Genomic DNA, 23827 nt, shown 5'->3' on the forward strand with positions numbered 1-23827 from the left:
TACTTTAAGTTTTCCTGTATTCAGTGTCCATCTGGGACACACGTGGGCATTAAAGATTCTTGGCAGATGTATATCTCTGCTCTGTTCAAACAGGTTTTCTTTTTCTCAGAATTTCTTGGAATTTAGAAAAATTGTTGTTAAGCAATGAAAGCAATGAATGGAGACAAATGACTCATTCACTGCTGCTGCTGCTAAGTTGCTTCAGTCATGTCCGACTCTGTGACCCCATAGACGGAAGCCCACCAGGCTCCCCGTCCCTGGGATTCTCAAGGCAAGAACACTGGAGTGGGTTGCCATTTTTTTCTCCAATGTGTGAAAGTGAAAAGTGAAAGTGAAGTCACTCAGTCATGTCTGACTCTTAGCGACCCAATGGACTGCAGCCTACCAGGCTTCTCCGTCCATGGGATTTAGCCACTGCCATTTTGGACTCCTTTTTCCTATTCTACCTACCTAACATTCCCCCCTCAAGAATTCCCAATTCTTTGGGAATAGGGGTGTCGAGGTCTTTCTGGCTACTTCCTGCTGAACTGGGACGGTGACGGGTATTGGGCCTCCCCCTCTTGCTAGTCTCAATCTTCAGAGTCCTTATAGCAGTGTCCAAGGGTGTGTGATATTTTCTGTGGTCAGCTGTAGTTTTATATCTTTGTTGAACTGGCACTGCATGTTGTAGCTGGTTGACCTGGCTCTTCTTTTTCCATCCAAGACAAAGCTGCTTCCATCAGTGTACCAGACTTCCTCAGGATTGGTCAGAGGATCTTCTGACAATCCCTCTTGGGGTTTTGTCCAGTGGTCCAAGGTTTCTTAACTGGAGGTCTTCTGGAATCTGAGACTGGGCTGCGTGAGCTTTCTGCTGAGTTCGTTTTTCACTGTCCCGGTTTCCAGTACGATGGGCCTTCCCCTGTTGGGCTCCTGCTGTGCTTGGCCTCTTCCACTTGGACTCATTCACTAATACATCTGAAATCTAAAGTGTATTAATTAGTTTATATTACTGTGCCACAATTCTTATCTTGATAGAACATTTCATACCCTTATAAAAATCTAAAAATGTCAAAGAATTTTTAGAATGGTGAATACAAACAACAAGCTTTCTATAATAAAGCCTACTGATACTTTAAAAAGAAGAATAAAGCACCACACCCATCTCCATCTCCTTCCCTTTTTAAAAGACTTCTTTTAGATATGACTGTGTTTGGTTGTCTTTAACTTTTCTCTTTTCAGGTTCTCTTTCTCCATTGTTATCAATAAAAATACCAGCATGAAAGGGCAAGGGGAGTGTTTGTTTTTGTGTAAACGTCTTTGATCATATCAGAGGAGAAAGAATCATGAACACCCACTGATTACTGATTTTAAAAACTAAATCTTGATTTTAGTTTCTACAGGGAAGATGAGTAACACAAAAAAAGAGAACATTATGCATGTTTCATAAGTGTCAAGGACCTAAGTTTGGTTGTTTTTATTTAAAACTTAACTCACTGATTAAAGCCAGTAGCATGCTCTTATTAGAAGAGGCCTGTAAAGGATACAAGTGAGCACCTGTCCTGGCACCCCACCTCCTAAAAAACCCCCAACCAGCCCCACTTATCACATTGTTGTAATAGTATAACAACTAGGGATTGAAATTACCTCCATCATAATATAGTCTTAAAATGAAAACTATTCTGAATGTAGCAGGTCAACAAAGAGTTTTTAAAAGCCATTGACATTTCAGAGGCTAAGTGGGACAAGGTTAAGAGTCTTGTTCTGGATTCTGGTTGATCTGGGTCCGAGCACTGCCATGTTCCCAGTGTGATCCAAAGTTCTGTTTCTCATTTACAGAATGAGGAATACAATAGTAACTTCTTTAGGATTGTTAAGAAGTTTTGATGACATGTGAAGTTCTTAACATGGAATAAAAGTTCTTAACATGTATCTAAGACTTAGTAAATATCAGATCAGATCAGATCAGTCGCTCAGTCGTGTCCGACTCTTTGTGACCCCATGAATCACAGCACGCCAGGCCTCCCTGTCCATCACCAACTTCCGGAGTTCACCCAGACTCATGTCCATCGAGTCAGTGATGCCATCCAGCCATCTCATCCTCTGTCGTCCCCTTCTCCTCTTGCCCCCAATCCCTCCCAGCATCAGAGTCTTTTCCAATGAGTCAACTCTTCGCATGAGGTGGCCAAAGTACTGGAGTTTCAGCTTTAGCATCATTCCTTCCAAAGAAATCCCAGGGCTGATCTCCTTCAGAATGGACTGGGTGGATCTCCCTGCAGTCCAAGGGACTCTCAAGAGTCTTCTCCAACACCACAGTTCAAAACCATCAATTCTTCGGCGCTTAGCTTTCTTCACAGTCCAACTCTCACAACCATACATGACCACAGGAAAAACCATAGCCTTGACTAGACGAACCTTTGTTGGCAAAGTAATGTCTCTGCTTTTGAATATGCTATCTAGGTTGGTCATAACTTCCCTTCCAAGGAGTAAGTGTCTTTTAATTTCATGGCTGCAGTCACCATCTGCAGTGATTTTGGAGCCCAGAAAAATAAAGTCGGACACTGTTTCCACTGTTTCCCCATCTATTTCCCATGAAGTGATGGGACCGGATGCTATGATCTTCGTTTTCTGAATGTTGAGCTTTAAGCCAACTTTTTCACTCTCCACTTTCACTTTCATCAAGAGGCTTTTGAGTTCCTCTTCACTTTCTGCCCTAGGGGTGGTGTCATTTGCATATCTGAGGTGATTGATATTTCTCCTGGCAGTCTTGATTCCAGCTTGTGTTTCTTCCAGCCCAGCGTTTCTCATGATGTACTCTGCATATAAGTTAAATAAACAGGGTGACAATATACAGCCTGACGTACTCCTTTTCGTATTTGGAACCAGTCTGTTCCATGTCCAGTTCTAACTGTTGCTTCCTGACCTGCATACAAATTTCTCAAGGGGCAGGTCAGGTGGTCTGGTATTCCCATCTCTTTCAGAATTTCCCACAGTTTATTGTGATCCACACAGTCAAAGGCTTTGGCATAGTCAATAAAGCAGACATAGATGTTTTTCTGGAACTCTCTATAAATTGTTTTTATTTTCAGTTATTGAGTATTAAAATAATTATGATTGTGTGCAGAAATGAATTAATGAGTGAGTTTTAGGTATGTGTGATTTGACTTTATTTTCTGTCCAGCCTTAGATAAATTATCAGTGATTCTCAATTCTGGCTGCACAGGAGAATCACCCAGGGATATCTTTTATTGTTGTTTTTTATATATATGTGTATATATATATATATTTATTTTTAGCTGTGCTGGGTCTTTGTTGCTGCTTGTGGGCTTTTTCTAGTTTTGGTGCATGGGCTTCTCACTGCAGTGGTTTCTCTTGTGAAGTGTGGGCTCTATGCATGTGGGCTTCAGTAGTTGTGGCACATGGGCCTAGTTGCCCCTTGACAAGTGGAATCTTCCCAGAGCAGGAATCTAACCTGTGTCTCCTGCACTGGCATGCAGATTCTTAACCAACGGATCTCCAAGGAAGTCCACCCAGGGAGATTTTTAAAATGCTTAGTCCCTACCTAAGAAGGTACAGATAGCATTGTGAACTAAGCTACACAGAAATGAGGAAAATCTCTGGTGTTAGCTAAGCTAATAGATAGCTCTGCCAGGATGGCAGGGCTTTATGGCTTTCCCCTACTCATCTGAAAGGGGATGGAAAGGCAAGCAGGACCAACAGGCATCCAACTGCCTTTGACCCTGATATGGTCCCAGCTTTAGGTTTTACCTTTAGTGTTTTTCTCTCCTGTCCAAATCTGACTTTGTTTGTTGGCTTTCTTCAGGCTAATCCAAGAGTCCTTTTGATCTTTTCTATGGGCCTTATTGGGCTTCCCCAGTGGCTCTGTGGTAAAAGAATCCTTCCACGATGCAGGAGTCGCAGAAGACGCAGGTTTGATCCCTGGGTCAGGAAGATCCCCTGGAGGAGGTCATGGCAACCCACTCCAGTATTCTTGCCTGGAGAATCCCACAGAGAGAGGAGCCTGGCGGGCTACAGTCCACAGAGTTGCAAAGAGTCGAACACAACTGAAGCAACTTAGTACCATGTACATGGGCCTTATTGGGGGAGGGGGTACCCATCATTTCATGGCAACAAACAAGTGGTAAAGTCTTCCCAAACTCTGACTGCAAAGCTGCCCAGTCAGTTCTCATCTTCATTGTTTTTAGATCTTTACTCATTCTGGTTCTTCCCTCCTCAAATGAGATAACATTCAGGAATGTGCTTTGTAAACTGGTAAGCTATTTACCAGCACATGTAGATAAATAATAATGAAATCCTCACGATATAGCCCTACATGGATCACAGCCTTGTTGTGGTGAAGGGGCTTGACTCAGTGAAGCTATGAGCCATGCCATGCAGGGCCACCCAAGACCGATGGTCATAGTGGAGAGTTCTGACAAAATGTGGTCGACTGGAATAGGGAATGGCAAAGCACTCCAGTATTCTTGCCTTGAGAACCCCATGAACAGTATGAAAAGGCAAAAAGATGACACTGGAAGATGAGCCCCCCAGGTCAGAAAGTATCCAATGTGTTACTGGGGAAGAGCAGAGAAGTAGGTCCAGAAAGAATGAAGAGGCTGGGAAATGACACTCAGTTGTCTGGTGGTAAAAGTAAAGTCTGATGCTGTAAAGAAAAATATTGCATAGGAACCTGGAATATTAGGTCCATGAATCAAGGTAAATTGGATGTGGTCAAGCAGGAGATGGCAAGAGTGAACATCGACATCTTAGGAATCAGTAAACTAAAATGGATGGGAGTGGGAGAATTTAATTCAGATGACCATTATATCTACTATTGTGGACAAGAATCCTTTAGAAGAAATGGAGTCGTCCTCATAGTCAACAAAAGAGTCCAAAATGCAGTGCTTGGGTGCAGTCTCAAAAATGACAGAATGATCTGTTTGTTTTCAAGGCAAACCTTTCAGCATCACAGTAATCCAAGTATATGCCCCAACCAATAATGCCAAAGAAGCTGAAGTGGAAAGTTTCTATGAAGACCTACAAGACTTTCTAGAACACTAAAAAAGATGTCCTTTTCATCATAGGGGACTGGAATGCAAAAGTAGGAAGTCAAGAAATACCTGGAATAACAGGTAAGTTTGGCCTTGGAGTACAAAATGAAGCAGGGCAAAGGCTAACAGAGTTTTGTCAAGAGAACACAATGGTCATAGCAAACACCCTCTTCCAAAAACACAAGGGACAACTCTATACATGGACATCACGAGATGGTCAATACTGAGAACAGATTGATTATATTCTTTGCAGCCAAAGATGGAGAAGCTCTATACAGTCAGCAAAAATAATACAGGGAGCTGACAAGGCTCAGATCATGAGCTCTTTATTGAAAAATTCAGACTTAAATTGAAGAAAGTAGGGAAAAGCACTAGGCCATTCAGGTATGATCTAAGTCAAATCCCTTATGAATATACAATAGAGGTGATGAATATAGATTCAAGGGATTAGATCTGATAGAGTGCCTGAAGAACTATGGACATAGGTTTATAACACTGTACAGGAAGCAGTGACCAAAACCATCCCAAAGAAAAAGAAATGCAAGAAAGCAAAGTGGTTGTCTGAGTAGGCTTTACAAATAGCTGAGTAAAGAAAAGAAGCCAAAGGCAAGGAGAAAGGAAAAGATATATCCAACTGAATGCAGAGATCCAGAGAATAGCAAGGAGAGACAAGAAAGCCTTCTTAATGAACAATACAAACAGCAGAAAACAACACAATAGGAAAGACTAGAGATCTTTTTCTTGAAGAAGAAAATTGGAGATATCAAGGGATCATTTTAAGCAAGGATGAGCATGATAAATGGCAGAAGTCAGAAGAGATTAAGAAGAGGTGGCAAGAATACACAGAAGAATGATATAAAAAAGGACTTAATGACCTCGATAATCAGGATGGTGTGGTCACTCACCTAGACCCAGACATCCTATAGTGTGAGGCATTACTACAAACATACCTAGTGGAGGTGATGGAATTCCACCTGAGCTATTTGAAATCCTCAAAGATGATGCTGTTAAAGTGCTACACTCAATATGCCAGCAAATTTGGAAAATTCAGCAGTGGCCACAGGACTGGAAAAGGTCAGTTTTCATTCCAATCCCAAAGAAAAGCAATACCAAAGAATGCTCAAACTACCATACAATTGTGCTCATTTCACATGGTACCAAAGTAATGCTCAGAATCCTTCAAGCTAGGCTTCAACAATACATGAACTGAGAAGTTCCAGATGTACAATCTGAATTCAGAAAAGACGGAGGAACCAGAGATTAAATTGTTAACACCTTTTAGATCATAGAAAAAGCAAGGGAATTCCAGAAAAACATCTACTTCTGCTTTATTGAATATGCTAAAACCTTTGACTGTGTGGATCACCACAAACTGTGGAAAATCTTCAAGAGATGGGAATACCAGACCACCTACCTGTCTTCTGAGAAACCTGTATGCAAGTCAAGAAGCAACAGTTAGAACTGGTCATGGAACAATGGAGTGGTTCAAAATTGGGAAAGGAGTATGACAAGGCTGTATACTGTCACTCTGCTTATCTAACTTATATATGCAGAGTACATCATGTGAAATGCTGGGCTGGATGAATCACAAGCTGGAATCAAGATTTCCAAGAGAAATATCAACAACCTCAGGTATGCAGATGATACCTCTCTAACAGCAGAAAGCAAAGAGGAACTAAAGAATCTCTTGATGAGGCTGAAAGAGGAGAGTGAAAAAGCTGACTTAAAACTCAACATTCAAAAAACTAAGATTAAAAAAAAAAATACCTAAGATCATGGCATCTGGTCCCATCACTTCATGGCAAATAGATGGGGGAAAAAGTGAAAGCAGTGACAGATTATAATTTTGGGGGGCTCCAAAATTACTGCAGATGGTGATGGTGACTGCAGTCATGAAATTAAAAGATGCTTGCTCCTTGGAAGGAAAGCTATGACAAACCTAGACAGCATATTAAAAAGCAGAGACATCACTTTGCCGACCAAAGTCTGTGTACTCAAAGCTATGGTTTTTCCAATAGTCATGTACAGATATGAGAGTTGTACCATAAGAAGGCTGAGGGCCAAAGAATCGATGCTTTCGAATTATGGTGCTGGAGAAGACTCTTGAGAGTCCCTTGGACAGCAAGGACAGCAAACCAGTCAATCCTAAAGGAAATCAATCCTGAATATTCATTAGAAGGTCTGATGCTGAAGTTGAAGCTCCAATACTTTGGCTATCTGATGCGAAGAGCCGACTCACTGGAAAAGACTGTGATGCTGGGAAAGATTGAGGGCATAAGGAGAAGGGGGTGACAGAGGATGAGATGGTTGGATAGTATCATTGGCCAATGGGTGTGAATTTGAGCAAACTCTGGAAGATAGTGATGGACAGGGAAGGTTGGCGTATTGCAGTCTATGGGGCCACAAAGAGTTGGACACAACTTAGTAACTAAACACCACCACAATGTAATGTAGAAAATCTTTAAAATGATCTCTCATGGTTCATCTTTATTGACATTTTGACATTATTTTATGTTACTTTTCATAATACTCCATGAAGTCTTTCTGATTGACTTTTTTGGACCATTTTTTCCTTAACATCCTTTTTGCGGGGGTTTTGTTTAGAACTATTAGACTTCTCTGGTGGCTTAGATGGTAAAGTATCTGCCTACAATGCAGCAGACCCGGGTTCAATCCCTGGGTCGGGAAGATCTCCTGGAGAAGGAAATGGCAACCCACTCCAGTATTCTTGCCTAGAAAATCCCATGGATGGAGGAGCCTGTTAGGCTACAGTCCATGGGGTTGCAAAGAGTCAGACACGACTGAGCAACTTCACTTTCTTTCTTTCTTAGAACTATTATTTTTTATTAATTAATTTATTATCTTTTATTTTTGGCTGTGCCAGGTCTTCATGTTTTGTGTGGGCTTTTCTCTAGTTGTGGCAAGTGGTGTTACTCTTCATTGCAGCATGCAGGATTCTCATTGCAATGGCTTCTCTTGTTGTAGAGCACAGGCTCTAGGTACGCAGGCTCAGTAGCTGTAGAGCACAAGCTTAGTTGCTCCAAGGCATGTGGAATCTTCCTGGACCAGGCATGTGAAATCTTCCTGGGCCAAGCACATGGAATCTTCCTGGACCAGGAATCCATTTCTCCTGCATTGGCAGGTTGATTCTTATCCACTCAACCACCATAGAAGTCCTCTTAACATCCTTGATGCATGTTAATCAACCTGAAGTTGAAAGGTGAAGTTTCAACCCAGATACCATCAACTGACATTAGTGAACAAGTCCTTGACTTTAATGACACTTGGCTTTCCTTCTATATCTATGGCCACTCATTCTTTCTCTGAATATTTTTAAAGTGTATTTTATTTTCCAGGCACTGTGCTAAATTATTTGAGCAGAGAAGTAAAAAATGTCAGACAAGATTCCTGTCCTCATGCAGTTTATAATATAATAGAGGAAAGAGAAAATAAATCAGGGGTTTCCTTGGTGGCTCAGTAGTAAAGAATATGCCTGCCGGAGTGCGGGAGACATAGGTTTAATCCCTGGTCTGAGAAGATCCCACATGCCCCAGAGCAACTAAGCCCTTGTACCACAACCATTGAGCCTGTTCTCTAGAACCTATGTGCCACAACTACTGAAGCCTGTGTGCACTAGAGCCTGTGCTCCACAACAAGAGAAGCCACTGCAATGAGAAGTCCATGTGCTACAACAAAGAGTGGCCCCTGCTCACTGCAATTAGAGAAAGCCTGTGCAGCAAGGATGAATAAGCACAGCAAAAATAAATACATACATAAAATTATTAATAAAGAAAAGAAGTCATTAGACAAGACAATTCTAGAGAAGGGATAAGTGCTGTAAGTAAGAGAATGTAGTAACATGGGTGGAGAGGGACTGGGGTGTAGAGGATGTGGTCAGGGAAGTTCTCTGTGACCAGGAGATGTTGAAACCCCTAATATGTTAGGTGGTGACAGGTGCTAAGAAATAAAATGGAGAGGGGAAGAAAGGGTGCTAATGTTATTTTACTAGGGAAAGCCTCTTAAATAAGATGATATTTGAACACAGATCTTGGTGAAGCCATGGAGTGAGCTAAGGAGCTATCTGGGAGACCATTCCAAGCAGAAGAAATGGGAAATGAAAAGGCCCTAAGGAAGGAAAGTGCTTCATTGTGTTACGGGAATGTCTAGGACTCCAGTGTAGGTTGGAGTGGAAAGATAGAAGGGAAAAGCCAGAGACGGGTTTGAGGTTGCTGAGCAAGACTACTCTTTAGAGTGAGATGGGAAGACCTGGAGGTTTTGAACAGATGGTGGGATTTAAATGGCTCAGATGATGTGAGAAAAGAGCATTAAAACAAATGTGTATACAGTGTTCAAACATAAATGGGATATTATGTGCATTGCTTTACAATCTGCATTTTTGCAAAATGAATTAAAAAAAAAAACAAAATGTGATCAACTTACCTCTTTGTTTGAAATCCTCTATGGTCACCATTCCCTCACAATCAAGTCTGAAGCCTCACAAAGCCTTCTCCAGTTTGGCCTCTGCCTGCTTTACTGCTCCCAAATCACAGAACTTCTTTTCCAGTAGTGGGATTTGGGGCTGTCAAACTTGCTTGTCCCTTGTCTAGAATTACTCTTTCCTTCCTTCTCTATCCATACAGTCAATGACTTTTCTATATATCTCATGCATTCTTTCTTTCATTTATTTAACAAATGTATATTGAGGGACCTGCTATGTTGGAGAAGGAAATGGTAACCCACTCCAGTATTCTTGCCTGGAGAATCCCATGGACAGAGGAGCCTGGACAGTTCATGGGGTTGCAAGAGTTGAATATGACTTAGCAACTAAACCACCACCACCACCATGTCCTTCAGGTCCTCTGCTAGAAGTATATTCCAGGTACCAGGGATATAGCACTGAAGAAAACAGACAAAAAGTCTAACCCTCATGGGGCTTAAATTCTAGTGAGAGTTAGGAGAAAACAATAATTATGAAAATATATGTATAAATATATACTATATGACTTTATATGTAAGATGGTGATACATCCTAAGGAAGAAAATAAAGCAATGAAGGATGGGATGCTGGGGGGAGGGAATGCGATTTTAGATACTGTGGCCAAGAAGAAGCCTCACCAAGAAAGTGAAAGCTGAGCAAAAGACCTGGGGGAGGTGAAGGAGTGAGTCAGGCAGCTATTTGGAGAACATTCCAGGCAGAAAGCAAAGGCCCTAAGGCAAGAGCCTGCCTCCAAGTGTTCCAGGATTAGTAAAGAGGCCAGTGTGTCAGAGGGGTGTGTGGGGGCAGGTGAGCTCTGGAGGCCCTTATACGGAACTTGCCTTTTAGTCTGAGACAGGAGCCACTGGAGGGTTTGGGATAGAGTAATAGTGACATGTTTGGATTTATTAAATTTTTTAATAGAATCACTCCAGCTACTGAATTGAGAAAAGACTGAGGGAAGCAAAGGCTGAAGTAGGAAGACTAGTTAGGAGTCTCCTGTTAAATTCTCAGGTGGTAAAGAATCTGCCTGCCAATGCAGGAGCCGCAGGTTCAATCCCTGGGTCAGGAAGATCCCCTGGAGGAGGAAATGACAACCCACTCCAGTATTCTTGCTGGGATAATCCCATGGAGGAGCCTGGAGGGCTACAGTTCATGGGATTGCAAAGAGTCGGATATGACTGAGGTTGCACGCACATGAAATTCAAGCTAAGTGATGATGATAGCTTGACTCAGGATGGTAACAGTGGAGATGGTAAAAAGTTGGTAGATTCCAAATATATGTTGAAGAAAGAGGCACAGGATTTGCTGAGGAATCAAATACGAAATGTGTGCATGAAATAAAACAGTCAAAGATGACTCCAAAGTTTTGGCTTAAACAACTAAAGAATGGGATTGCAATTTATGAAATGAAGAAAATTATTAGATTGGTAGGTTTGGACAGAGGTTTCAGGAAATCAGCTTTGGACACATAGATATACAGTGTGAGATGCCTAAGTGCCTTCTGGATATTCTTATGATGGTATCAAGTAGGGAGCTCGGTCTGCAAGTTTAGAATTCAGAGGGAAAGGTTCAGGTTGAAATACAAACCTACAGTTGCCAGCATATTTAAAGCAAAAAGATTGGATGAGATCACCAGTGGGTTGATGGTAGACAGAAAAAGAAGTTGAAGGATGGAGTCCTGGGACACTCTTAACAGCAGTTCTTAAACTTTTAAGTCTCAAGATCCTTTTACACTCTTAAAATTTTTTGAGGATCTTGAAGAGCTTTTCTTTATGGGAGTTTTATCTGTCAGTATTGACTGCAGTATTGCATGTTATCATAAATAACTTTTTTTTTTTAATATAGAAAGTCTTAAAGTTTATTTTGGCAGATCTGCTTTTATAGGCATTAAACAGTATTTTTAAAAAGAAAAATAACAGTGTTTTCTAAAACAAAAGAAAATTCAAGGGGAGAAATGTAATTGTTTTGCATTTTTGCAAATTTTTTAAACGTCTGGCTTAATGAAAGGTAGCTGGATTCTTGTATCTGCTTCTGCATTTTGAGTGATACCATATTATACATCATATAACCTATAGAATGCTTCCCAGCTGGCTCAGTGATGCAGGAGACCCAGGTTCGATCCCTAGGTCAGGAAGATTCCCTGAAGTAGAAAATAACAACCCACTGCAGTGTTCTTGCCTGGGAAATCCCATGGACAGAGGAGCCTGGTGGGCTATAGTTCATGGGGTCACAAAGAGTCAGACACTAATTAGCGACTGAGCATGCACGCAACCTGTAGAACACTCTACTCCATAAGAGATTGTGAATGGAAAAAGCAAATGCTATTTTAGTATTACTATTAAAATAGATTTTATCTTACAATCCCTTGGAAAGGTTTCAGGAGTTCTTAGACTGCACTTTGAGAACTCTGGAAACTATTTAGAGTTTGCGAAGATGTAGAGGAAATTAATACAGAAGACTCCGAAGTTGTATTCAGGGAGACTGAAGGAAAACCAGAAGAGCCTAGTGCTTGGAGATCCAATGGAGATGGTATTTTAAGGGGGAGAGTGACTAAACACTGCTGATGGTACAAGTCAACCGTGGGCAGAGACTGATCACTGGATTTGGCATCATGGAGGTCATTACTGACCTTGATAAAGGGTGGAGTTTGGGTGGAGAGGTGAGTGAAAAAGTCTGGCAAGAGTGGGTCACAGCATAAAGGAGACTTCCTTGGGTCACTGAACCCCAGATTAGGTTCAGTTCAGTTCAGTCACTCAGTTGTGTCTGACTCTTTGCGACATCATGGACTGCAGCACACCAGGCTTCCCTGTCCATCACCAACTCCCAGAGCTTGCTCAAAGTCATGTCCATTGAGTTGATGATGCCATCCAACCATCTTATTCTCTGTCATCCCTTCTCCTGCCTTCAATCTTTTCCAGCATCAGGGTCTTTTCTAATGAGTTAGTTCTTTGCATCAGGTGGACAAAGTATTGGAGTTTCAGTTCGGATCAGGTGGCCAAAGTATTGGAGTTTCAGCTTCAGCATTAGTCCTTCCAATGAATATTCAGGTCTGATTTCCTTTAGGATTGACTGGTTTGATCTCCTTGCAGTTCAAGGGAGTCTCAACTGTCTTATCCAACATCACAGTTCAAAAGCATCAATTCTTTGGCACTCAGCTTTCTTTTTTGTGTGTGTGCTTTGATATTTTTATTTATTTATTTATTTATTTTTTAGGTTTGATAATCTGCATTGGAGAAGGAAATGGCAACCCACTCCAGTATTCTTGCCTGGAGAATCCCAGGGACAGAGGAGCCTAATGGGCTGCCATCTATGGGGTTGCACAGAGTTGGACATGACTGAAGCGACTTAGCAGCAGCAATCTGCATTTTATTTTATTTTTTTACTTTACAATATTGTATTGGTTTTGCCATACATCAACATAAATCCGCCACGGGTGTACACATGTTCCCCATCCTGAACCCCCCCTTCCACTTCCCTCCCCTCAGGTTTCTTTATAGTCCAACTCTCACATCCATACATGACTACTGGAAAAACCGTAGTTTGACTAGATGGACCTTTGTTGGCAAAGTAATGTCTCTGCTTTTTAATATGCTGTCTAGGTTGGTCATAGCTTTTCTTCCAAGGAGCAAGCATCTTTTAATTTCATGGCTGCAGTCACCATCTGCAGTGATTTTGGAGCCCAAGAAAAGAAAATCTAAAACTGTTTCCATTGTTTCCCCATCTATTTCCCATGAAGTGATGGGACCAGATGCCACGATCTTTGTTTTCTGAATGTTGTTTTAAGCCAACTTTTTCACTCTCCACTTTCACTTTCATCAAGAGGTTCTTTAGTTCTTCTTTGCTTTCTGCCATAAGGGTGGTATCATCTGTGTATCTGAGGTCACTGATGTTTCTCCCAACAGTCTTGATTCCAGCTTGTGATTCATCCAGTCCAGCATTTCACATGATGTACTCTGCATATAAGTTAAATAAGCAGGGTGACAATATGCAGCCTTGATGTACTCCTTTCCCAATTTGGAACCAGTCTGTTGTTCCATGTCCAGTCCTAACTGTTGCTTCTTGACCTGCATACAGGTTTCTCAGGAGGCAGGTGAGGTGGTTTGGCATTCCCATCTCTTTAAGGATTTTCCACAGTTTGTTGTGATCCACACAGTCAAAGGCTTTGGTGTAGTCAAAGCAGAAATAGATGTTTTTCCGAAACTCTCTTGCTTTTTCGATGATCCAACAGGATGTTGGCAATTTGATTTCTGGTTCCTCTGCCTTTTCTAAATCCAGCTTGAACATCTGGAATTTCATGGTTCACGTATTGTTGAAGTCTGGCTTGGAGAATTTTGAGCATTACTTTGCTAGCATGTGAGATGAGTGCAATTGTACAGTAATTTGAACATTCTTTGGCATTGCCTTTCGTGATTGGAATGAAAACTGACCTTTTCCAGTCCTGTGGCCACTGCTGAGTTTCCCAAATTTGCTGGCATATTGAGTACAGCACTTTAACAGCATCATCTTTTAGGATTTGAAATAGCTCAAGTAGAATTCCATCACCTCCACTAGCTTTGTTTGTAGTGATGCTTCCTAAGTCCCACTTGACTTCCCATTCCAGGATGTCTGGCTCTAGGTGGTTGATCACAGCATTGTGGTTATCTGAGTCATGAAGATCTTTTTAATATAGTTATGTGTATTCTTGCCACCTCTTCTTAATCTCTTTTGCTTCTGTTAGGCTCATACCATTTCTGGCCTTTACTGTGCCCATCTTTGCATGAAATGTTCCCTTAGTATCTAATTTTCTTGAAGAGATCCCTAGTCTTTCTCATTCCATTGTTTTCCTCTATTTCTTTGCATTGACCACTGAGGATGGCTTTCTTTTCTGTCCTTGCTATTCTTTGGAACTCTGCATTCAAATGGGTGTATCTTTCCTTTTCTCCTTTGCCTTTAGCTTCACTTCTTTTCTCAGCTATTTGTAAGGCCTCCTCAAACAACCATTTTGCCTTTTTGCATTTCTTTTTCTTTGAGATGGTCTAACCCTGCCTCCTATATAATGTCATGAATCTCCATCCACAGATCTTCAGGGACTCTATCAGATTTAATCCCTTGGATCTATATTCATCACCTCCACTGTATATTCATAAGGGATTTGATTTAGATCATACCTGAACGGTCTAATGGTTTTCCCTACTTTCTTCAATTTAAGTCTGAATTTTTCAATAAAGAGCTCATGATCTGAGCCTTGTCAGCTCTCGGTCTTGTTTTTGCTGACTGTATAGAGCTTCTCCATCTTTGGCTGCAAAGCATATAATCAACCTGATTTCAGTTTTGACCATCTGGTGATGACCATGTGTATGTAGAGTCTTCTCTTGTGTTGTTGGGAGAGGGTGTTTGCTATGACCAGTGCTTTCTCTTGGTAAACCTGAGCCTTTGCCCTGCTTCAGTTTTTACTCCAAGACCAAACTTGCCTGTTACTCCAGGAATCTCTTGACTTCCTACTTTTGCATTCCAGTCCCCTATGATGAAAAGGACATCTTTTTTTGGGTGTTAGTTCTAGAAGGTCTTATAGGTCTTCATAGAACTGTTCAACCTCAGCTTCTTTGGCATTTGTGGTTGGGGCATAGACTTGGATTACTGTGATACTGAATGGTTTGCCTTGGAAAGGAACAGAAGGATCATTCTGTCGTCTTTGAGAGTAAATCCAAGTACTGCATTTCGGACTCTTTGTTGACTATGAGGGCTACTCCATTTCTTCTAAGGGATTCTTGCCCACAGTAGTAGATATAATGGTCATCTGAATTAAATATGCCCATTCCAGTCCATTTTAGTTCACTGATTCCTAAAATGTGGATGTTCACTCTTGCCATCTTCTGTTGTGCCATCTTCTGTTTGACCACTTCCAATTTACCTTGATTTAAGGACCTAACATTCCAAGTTCTTATGCAATATTGTTCTTTACAGCATTGTACTTTACTTCCATCACCAGTCACATCCACAACTGGGCATTGTTTTCTCTTTGGCTATTTCTTCATTCTTTCTAGAATTATTTCTCCACTCTTCTACAGTAGCATATTGGGCACCTACCGACCTGGGGATTTCATCTTTCAGTGTCCTTTCTTTTTGCCTTTTCATACTGTTCATGGGGTTCTCAAGGCAAGAATACTGAAGTGGTTTACTATTCTTTTCTCCAGTGGACCACATTTTGCCAGAACTCTCCACCATGGCCCATCTGTCTTGGGTGGCCCAACAAGGCATGGCTCATAGTTTCATTGAGTTAGATAAGGCTGTGGTCCATGTGGATCCACATGGATCCATACATGATCCATTTGGTTCATGTGGTCCATGTGATCAGTTTGGTTAGTTTTGTGTGATTGTGGTTTTCATCTGTCTGCCCTCTGATGGATAAGGATAAGAGGCTTATGGAAGCTTCCTGACGGGATAGACTGGGGATGGGGGAAACTTATTCTGAGGGGTGGGGCCATGCTCAGTAAATCTTTAATCCAATTTTCTGTTGATGGGCAGGGCTGTGGTCCCTCTCTGTTGTTTGACCTGTAATGAAGAAAATGGCGACCTGCTTTAAAACGTCTGTGCACCCATAGGTGCACTCAGTGCCCCAGACCCTGCGGCAGGGCACTGCTGACCCACACCTCCGCTGGAGACTCCTGGACACTCACAGGCAAGTCTGGGTCCGTCTCTTGTGGGTTAACTGCTCCTTTCTCCCGGGTCCTGGTGTGCATAAGGTTTTGTTTGTGCCCTCCAAGATTCTGTTTCCACAGTCCTGTGTAAATTCTGGTGGCTCTATGGTGGGGTTAATGGCGACCTCCTCCAAGAGGGCTTATGCCACACCCAGGTCTGTTGCATCCAAAGTCGCTGCCCCTGTGGCAGGGCACTGCAGACCCATACCTCCTCAGGAGACACTCAAACACTCAAAGGCAGGTCTGGCTCAGTCTCTGTGGGGTCTCCTGGTGTGCACAAGGTTTTGTTTCGCCCTCCGAGCATCTCTGGCGGGTATGGGTTTTGATTCTAAATGGGATTTCACTCCCCTTACAGTCTTGCTGGGGCTCCTCCTTTGCCCTTGGACGGGGGGTGTATTTTTTTGGTGGGACCCACCATTCTCCTGTTGATGGCTGTTCAGCAGCAAGTTGTAATTTTGGAGTTCTTGCAGAAGATGAGTGCATGTCCTTCTACTCTGCCATCTTGGACTCATTTCCAAGGGATGCAGGTTGGATTGAACCCATATCTCTTACATTTCTTGCATTGGCAGGCAGGTTCTTTACTGCTAGCAACAACTGGAAGCCCCAGATTAGGTTAATTTTCCCCTAAATCGACTTGTTGCTCTACCCTATTTTCACACTTGACCTTTTTTTTTTGTAGTTTACTTGTTTTAATACCTGTCTCTTCTATTACATTTCACATTTGTGAGAACACGGATCTCAATTTTATCTCAGTTTTAAAGTCAGTTTTATTCATTGTTGCTGCTCCATCACATAGCAGGTACCTTGGACTTAATGAATGCTCAAGTTACCCCTAGTAAGCTTGTCATGGTTTCTCAGGGGTCAGGAGGTGACTCACCATAGCTTACAGGGAACACTGCAAGTCTCTTATCATATTCTTTTTCTGTCACCTGATCCAACAAAGGTCCGTCTAGTCAAGGCTATGGTTTTTCCAGTGGATGTGAGAGTTGGACTGTGAAGAAAGCTGAGTGCCAAAGAATTGATGCTTTTGAACTGTGGTGTTGAAGAAGACTCTTGAGAGTCCCTTGGACTGCAAGGAGATCCAACCAGTCCATTCTGAAGGAGATCAGCCCTGGGATTTCTTTGGAAGGAATGATGCTAAAGCTGAAACTCCAGTACTTTGGCCACCTCATGTGAAGAGTTGACTCATTGGAAAAGACTCTGATGCTGGGAGGGATTGGGGGCAGGAGGAGAAGGGGACGCCAGAGGATGAGATGGCTGGATGGCATCACTGACTCGATGGACATGAGTCTGGGTGAACTCCGGGAGTTGGTGATGGACAGGGAGGCCTGGCATGCTGCGATTCATGGGGTCGAAGATTCGGACGCGACTGAGCAACTGAACTGAACTGAACTGATCCTTCTTTTCCTCAAACAAATCCACACTTTCATCTTTAGAGCCTGTCTTAGTCTTTTGGGGCTGCTATAACAAAATGCCACAGAATGAGTAGCTTATAAATAACAGAAATTTATTTCTCAGTTCCAGAGACTGGAAAGTCCAAGATCAAGACATTTGCATCATCATGTTGTAGGGAGAGCTGTCTTCCTGATTCATAGTCAAAGCTCTGTTCTCTCATGGCAGAAGGGGCAAGGGAGATCTCTGGGGCCTCTTTTATAAGGGTACAAATCCCTCATGACCTAATCATGTACTAGAGGCCCCATCTCCTAATACCATCACCAAGGGCATTAGGTTTTCAACATAAATTTGGGGGAGAGGAGAAACAAACATTCAGTCTGTACCAGGGCCCTATGCTTAGGAAGGCTTCTCGTATGTGTGTGTGTTTGTGTGTGTGCGCGTGCGCTCAGTTGTGTCCAATTCTTTTTGACCCCATGGACTGTAACCCACCAGGCTCCTCTGTCCATGGAATTTTCCAGGCAAGAATCCTGGAGTGGGTTGCCATTTCCTGATCCAGTAGATCTTCCCAACTCAGGGATCAAACCCACATTTCTGTGTCTCCTGAATTGGCAGGCAAATTCTTTACCACTGTGCCACCTGGAAAGCCCCATGCTTGGTTTAATGCTCCAATGTTGGGATCTTGTAATTGTTAGCAATTTTTGAACATGGGACCTTGCAAACTAAGTAACTGGTACTTCAGTGAAGTGATGAATATACAAAGTTATGGAACATACTCCTTTATCTCTTGTTAGTTCAAATATTTATTGATTGAATACTATGTTCTAAGGTAGCTAAGTACAGTGGGGGAGGGGAGGGAAGCCATAGCCACTCCAGGCAGAGGAGGCCATAGGAGCAAAGGTTCTGAAGCTAGACATAGAATGAGATGTGGGTGGACAAAAGTTGCCTTGTTAAGGTCTTTCTCTTTAAGGTTGTTCTCTCCCTTCATGGTCCTACTGCCTTTTGTCAGTAACTCCCAACTAGCACAGATCCACAGTGCTTTGAATTACAGCGGGCACATTCACCCACAGACATTAATTGCCTAGGGGATGAGCATTGTGCTGGGTGCTGTAGGGAACACAGCTGCTGTCTTCTAGGAGTTTGCATTTCCTGGGAAAGGGAGATATAAGTAGTAAAGGGTAAACATGTTGAAGGCAGGTCTCCCTAGCACCTTGTTCAGTGCTCTGTGGGTATTGTTGTCTTGCATTATTTTGGATTTATAGACCAATACTGAAGTGAAAGAGGAGACTGAAAAAGTTGGCTTAAAGCTCAACATTCAGAAAATGAAGATCATGGCATCCGGTCCCATCACTTCATGGGAAATAGATGGGGAAACAGTGGAAACAGTGTCAGACTTTATTTTTCTGGGCTCCAAAATCACTGCAGATGGTGATTGCAGCCATGAAATTAAAAGATGCTTGCTCCTTGGAAGGAAAGTTATGACCATCCTAGACAGCATATTAAAAAGCAGAGACATTACTTTGCCAACAAAGGTCCGTCTAGTCAAGGCTACGGTTTTTCCAGTGGTCATGTATGGATGTGAGAGTTGGACTATAAAGAAAGTTGAGCGCTGAAGAATTGATGGTTTTGAACTGTGGTGTTGGAGAAGACTCTTGAGAGTCCCTTGGACTGCAAGAAGATCCAACCAGTCCATCCTAAAGGAGATCAGTCCTGGGTGTTCATTGGAAGGACTGATGTTGAAGCTGAAACTCCAATACTTTGGCCACCTGATGTGAAGAGCTGACTCATTTGAAAAGACCCTGATGCTGGGAAAGATTGAGGGCAGGAGGAGAAGGGGACAACAGAGGATGAGATGGTTGGATGGCGTCACCGACTCGATGGACATGGGTTTGGGTGGACTCCGGGAGTTGGTGATGGATAGGGAGGCCTGGCGTGGTGTGGTTCATGGGGTCGCAAAGAGTTGGACACGACTGAGCGACTGAACTGACTGAAATCAACCGTGGGGGCGCGCACGCGATTGGGGGCAATCTCTGGAGGGGACACCTCTGTGACAAGATTCTTGTCCTCCATCAGGATAGCTCTCGGTTACCCCATCTGTCAAGTGACAGATGGATTAGGTTATTTCTCGGAGGGCTTTCATCGCACATTATGAGGTCCCTAGAGTCGGATTCTAGCTCCACTTCGCCTCAAGCTACGGGGCCTCAGTTTCTCTTGCTGTGAAACTAGGAGCGGGGGCTAGAGCACTTTTTTTCAGAAGCCGGTCATTGAGGAACACCTGTGGCACTCCTCAGAGGAGCGTGCCCGGGACTCTGCGTTTCCTCGCCCGGTCCCTGGGGCACCAGCGAAGGGGTGGGGCCTGAGCCGGCCGCGCCCGGGTACTCACCTGTGCGCAGAGCGGTGACTCACCTGCTCTCCCCAGCTCGCGGGCTGTTCCAGGAGTGAGCGTTCCTCCTACCTCTCGGGGGTGGGAGGGGTGTCACTCCCATCTTTGGTTACTAGTAGCCTGGGATGAAGTAACTCAGAGGTGAAGGGCGGAGAGCAAGAGGTCCTTTTAGGGGTCCGGGTCTGCCATTGCCAGCCTCTTTGGTCGAGGACTCGCCCCCAAAGGGAGAACTGGGAAAGCTGGGCGGCAGCGGGAGGCGCTGGGAAGAGCGCGCCGGAGGGAGGTGCTGAGAAGGGCGGGCGGGGCTCGGGCCGCGGGGCGGGGGCGGGGGCCGCGGGCGGGGGGCGGGCCGGGGGCGGGGGCGCCGGGCGGCCCATTTCCTCCTCCGAGCAGGACTGGGGGAGACAAAGCGACGGCCCGTCGGCTTCTGGCCTCTGGAATCTTCAAGCGCTCGCCCAGCTCGCCGCAGGTAATTGTCTTCGTGCGGGTGCGGGCTCCCCAGCCGTCCGAGGGGCTCCTCGAGTGGGCGGGCCGGGCGCGGTCACCTCAGCGACCTTCCCCTGAATCGGGCTTGAGGCCGGCGCCTGTGCGGCCTTCGGCCCGCTTCCCTGGCGGGGCCCCCGGCCTGGGCCCTGGCCCGGCGGGCGGGGCCGGCGCTTCCTGGCCTTCGGGAAGTTGAGGGGCCGCGGCGGCTGGAGCGGAGCGACTGGCGGACCCCGCGCTACCGCGGCGCTTCCTTTCTGGAAAGTTTCTCCGGGTGTCTAAACTTTGTTCAAGTGGGCTCGGTGCGCGCGCCAGACCCGCGCTGGGCCCCCGCGGCCGCCTTGCTTGCGGGGAAGAGTGCGCGTTGCTCGAGGTGCGGGTGGTTCCGGGAGTTGAGTTTTCCTCTGAAGTAAGTGTGGTTTGTGGTATCTGTGGTCGCACCCCTCCCCCACCACCGAAACTTCCAGGTCAGGTGGACGCGACATGGGCTGAGCCCGCAGCCCCGCATTGCCGGCCGGAGCAAATGGAAAGTTTGTGGCCCTTTCCCTGACACAGCCTGGCTGGGAATGGGCGCCACACCCGTGTGTGGACTTTTGGCGTGCACCGAATTAACCTTTGTTTTTGAAATTACTCTGACTTATTGTGCTGGTTAATTGAATACTTAATTCTGATTAGTCCTAGTTTTCACGAGTGGCGTTGGAATCTCTTTTTGTTAACTTTTAAAGGAGTGTGCTTGTGTGAAACACTTGTTGGAAAAAATATTGACTGAATGCCTAACCTTGGCTTGGCAGGAATGGCTTCCTAATAATGCGGGCGGCAGTTGGCTCAGATCCAGGACTCACACCCTCTTAATGTACCCCTGCGTCTTCGTAATACTTTGTGTGTGTGTGTGTGTGTGTGTTGGACAAAACTTACAGTAATTTAGAATAGAGTAAGTTGTGTTAAGTCTCCAACCAAGTTAAGGACTTTTCTTGTTTATGGTGAAGGAAATGATTACATCATTGTATTGTTGCAACAGGATAGGCATTTCGATAAGAGGGTATTTTCTTTAGCAGTGATTTTTAAAGACGCTACAGGTGTTATGTTTCTTTAGGAAAGGATGAATTTAGAAATCATGTTAATTAGGATGTTATTTTGTTTTACAAGAGGAACGGGTTGAGAAGTTATCCAGAACCTCTGCCCAGTTATTTACTCTTTTTGAGTTTTACTAAGTGAAATATTTTTTTATCCACTTTAATTTTAAGAAATGATATCTAACCCCAAGACCTCACACTGTAATAAGAAAGAGACACATACACCCCAGGTGTAGTACAAGAATGATGGCGTTTACTACCATAATAGTATTGATAAGAAGCTTGTGAATGGTCAGTCTTACATAATATTAATGATAAAAACTGGTGGAGACATGGAAAGGGGGCTAATGAGTTTTGTTTGGATAAGACCAAAATGCTTCCAGGGGAGGACAGCTTTTGAACTGGATGAAACAGGAGTAGGGTTTGGTTAGGAGGAAGCATAAAAGGGCAACGGAGTTTATGGAATTGTGATCTAAGTCTCTCCTGGTTTTCCTTTTACTCTTGGTTCTTGTTTCTCAGTCTGGGTTTTTGTTTTTGTATTTGTTTTGGTTTTACTTGTTCTTTTTTTTTTTTTTTTTACTTGTTGTTCTATGCACTCTTATCAAGGATTCTATCCAACGTATCTCGAAAGCCTTACATCATTGATGGGGTGTCACCCTCCGTTCATTAGTAACATCTCATTCCATACAGTGACTTAGAGATCAGGGGTGCCCTCTTCCTCTAAGTTGAGAATCACTTTTCTACATAGTCTTCCTGTCATCAAACTTAGGTTAAAAATCCAACACTGATGCTAAAGTGGAAGCTTCTTTTTTGAATTAGAACATCTCACTTGATCCATAGGGTCACTTGTGCACCAGAGAACTGCTTGGGTGTCCCAAGAGGCTTCTCAAACTCGAGGACCAAAATGAGATACCTTTTTCTTTTTTATACCTAAACCAGATGTGGAGATGGGCAGTAACTGGCAGAGTCCTGAGATTTCTTTGAAAAAGGGACAGTGTGAGACAGGATAGAGCTGGTTGTTGTGGTTTGTTTGCTGATGAAGATCTGCACAGAGGGAAGAGGGATCTCTGCTTGCCTGAAGGTCCTGAGACAGGAAAGAACTCCATGTGTTTAGAGACCTAAGAGAAGACTTGTGTAGCTTTAAGTTCTTTTAGAGTAGGGGGAAGGCCTCACATGAAATTGCCAGGAAACTCCAGATCACATGTTTGGATTTTCTTCTAAGAGTTGTAAGAAACCGTTGTAGTGAGTTTCATGGTCTGATTTCCTTTGTAAGATCACTTCTGCTAGTGCTTACAGGGCTTGTATTGTGTACAAATGGAAGTAGGGAGTTGAGCTAGGAAGATGGTGGGACTGAGAGTGGTGAGATAAAGGGAGCTGTATTTTGGAGAAATGAGATAAGTTTAACATATGAAATATGAATTGGACATGTTGTTTGCTCAGTGATGAACCCCCTCCCCCTTTGTATTCCATCATTTTTATCCTATTACAAGACTTTAAGCTAGCACTTTCCTTTTTGGTAGCAGATCTCTTCCACCAGGTGGTGTACTCCATTACACTATACCTTGTTATTGATATCGTTGTTTGTCTTTTCTGTTAGAAAGTGAGCCTTGATCTTTGGCATGGTATCTGGCCTGGAGAATAAAGAAAACATTAGATGCCCATTGAATGAAGGAGGAAGGAGTCTTTTCTTTATGGAATCTGGCTTGTGGGTGGAACTATGACAGATGAGCAACAGTCAGATAATGGAGGGCCTTGACTACCAAGTTGATACTTTGAGTGAATGATAACTATGTTCATTTCATTCTTACTCCTTTCCATCCAGCTGTAATCAGATGAAATCCTTTCCATTTTGTCTTCCTCTTATAAGTTCTTGTTTTCCCTTCTCTCTGCTTCCACTCTAGTTTAGATTAATTTTTGAACTATCAAAACTGCTTGTAGTTCTCTGGATAAATTGTTTTATACTTTATGTATATTTTAATATATTTATAGAAACCAAAATTACATTTTATATAATTTATATTTAGAAATTTCTATAATGTCTATTGGAGAAGGCAATGGCACCCCACTCGAGTACTCTTGCCTGGAAAATCCCATGGACGGAGGAGCCTGGTAGGCTGCAGTCCATGGGGTCGCTAAGAGTCGGACACGACTGAGCGACTTCACTTTGACTTTTTTCTTTCATGCATTGGAGAAGGAAATGGCAACCCACTCCAGTATTCTTGCCTGGAGAATCCCAGGAATGGCGGAGCCTTGGTGGGCTGCCGTCTATGGGGTTGCACAGAGTCGGACACGACTGAAGCGACTTAGCATAGCAT

The 23827-nt window shown here is 43.5% G+C and overlaps 1 protein-coding gene across 5 annotated transcripts in view; it reads left to right on the forward strand.

The window, feature by feature from the left end:
• The window catches only part of CTNNA1 (catenin alpha 1), a 343160-nt gene that overhangs the window by 143204 nt on the left and 176129 nt on the right, over positions 1–23827 (forward strand). Inside the window, exon 1 of one of the 5 annotated variants that reach the window (XM_061424649.1) lies at positions 20301–20425. The exons of 2 other annotated variants lie outside the window; for them this stretch is intronic. The gene's annotated coding sequence lies outside the window, so the exon portion shown is untranslated. Of the gene's footprint in view, positions 1–20300; positions 20426–20504; positions 20849–23827 lie in introns of those variants that run through there. 2 more of the 5 variants (XM_061424651.1, XM_061424650.1) reach the window with 2 other exon arrangements.

This window comes from Bos javanicus, chromosome 7 (genome assembly GCF_032452875.1).
Source record: "Bos javanicus breed banteng chromosome 7, ARS-OSU_banteng_1.0, whole genome shotgun sequence".
Lineage (NCBI taxonomy): Eukaryota > Metazoa > Chordata > Mammalia > Artiodactyla > Bovidae > Bos > Bos javanicus.